Source organism: Meriones unguiculatus, chromosome 15 (assembly GCF_030254825.1).
Source record: "Meriones unguiculatus strain TT.TT164.6M chromosome 15, Bangor_MerUng_6.1, whole genome shotgun sequence".
NCBI classification, from domain to species: Eukaryota; Metazoa; Chordata; class Mammalia; order Rodentia; family Muridae; genus Meriones; species Meriones unguiculatus.
Genome location: NC_083362.1, coordinates 2,055,507 through 2,057,368, shown reverse-complemented (window position 1 = coordinate 2,057,368; position 1,862 = coordinate 2,055,507).

Sequence of the window (1,862 nt, the reverse complement as noted above, 5' to 3'; positions counted from 1 at the left end):
GCCAGTCTGCAGTGCTTAAGTACTGGAAAAGGGGGTGGGGCTGAACTTGCAGCCAAGGGAAACACTGTTTTGCATTACCCCACAGTTCCAAGAGTTGGGTTACTCTCTATCCTAGTGGTTAGCAAAGAATCAGCATGTATCCACTTTGATCTTTGAATTTATTTGCTAAGAAATATCGACCAAAAATGCAACCAGTGCTATCATTATCTCTGAGTGCAAAGGTGATTGCTTCTTATCAAAAATTCAAGTGATATCATGTTCATGATACACAATGAAATAATATTCAGCAATTATAAACAAGGAAATCATGAAATTTGAAGGCAAATGGTTGGATCTAGAAAAGATCATCCTGACTGAGGTATCCCAGAAGCAGAAAGACACACATGGTATATACTCACTTATAAGTGGATATTAGACATATAGTATAAGATAAACATACTAAAATCTGTACACCTAAAGAAGCTAAGCAAGAAAGAGGATCCTAGGGAAGATGTTCAATCCTCATTCAGAAAGGTAAATGTGACAGACATCGGAAAAGGGAGAAAACAGGGAACTGGACAGGAGCCTACCACAGAGGGCCTCTGAAAGACTCCACCCAGCAGGGGATCGAAGCAGATGCAGAGACTCACAACCAAACTTTGGACAGAGCGCAGGAAGTCTTATGGAAAAGGGGGGATAGAAAAGGACCTGGAGGGGAAGGAGTTCCACAAAGAGACCAACAAAGCCAAAAAAGCTGGTCCCAGGGGGGACTATAGAGACTGATACATCAAGCAAAGACCATGCATAAAGAGGACCTAGACCCCCTGCTCAGATGTAGTCCATAAAAGGCTCAGTCTCCATCTGAGCATTCTAGTAAGGGGAAAAGTGACAGTCTTTGACATGAACTCAGTTGTCTGCTCCTTTATCACCTTTCCCTGGTAGGGCAACCTAGTCAGTCCACAGAGGAAGAGGATCCAGACAGTCCTGATGAGATGTGATAGGCTAGGGTCAGACAATAGGGGAGGAGAACTTCCCCCTATCAGTGGACTAGGGGAGAAGGATAGTAAGGAAGAGTGAGGGAGGGTGGGTCTGGGAGGAGATGAGGGAGAGAGCTACAACCAGGATACAAAGTGAATAAATTGTAAATAATAATAATACTATACTAATCATAATAATGGGGGGCTGGAGAGATGGCTCAGAGGTTAAGAGCACTGGCTGTTCTTCCAGAAGTCCTGAGTTCAATTCCCAGCAACCACATGGTGGCTCACAACCATCTACAATAAAATCTGGTGTCTCCCATCCAAGTACTAACCAGGCCCGACCCTGCTGTGGTATTTTTACACAATGGAATACTACTCAGCAATCAAGAAAAGAGGAAATCATGAAATTTGCAGGAAAATGGTGGGATCTAGAAAAGATCATTGAGTCAAGCCAGGAGAAAGACACACATGGTATATACTCACTTATATAGACCTATAAGATATAATAAACATAATGAAATCTATACACCTAAAGAAGATAAACAAGAAAGAGGACACGGGGTAAGATGATCAATCCTCACTTAGAAAGACAAATGGGATGTGCATTGGACATAGGAGAAAACAAGTAACAAGACAGAAGTCTACCACAGACAGCCTCTGAAAGACTCTACATAGCAGTGTATCAAAGCAGATACTAAGACTCATAACCAAACCCTCAGCAGAACACAAGGGAATCATATGAAAGAAGGGGGGAGTTAGTATGACATGGAAAGGATAGGAGCTCCACAAGGACCAATTATATCTGAGCACAGGGGTCTTTTCTGAGATTGACACTCCACCAAGGACCATGTATAGATATAACCTAGAACCTCTGCTCGGATGTAGCCCATGGTAGCTCAGTAA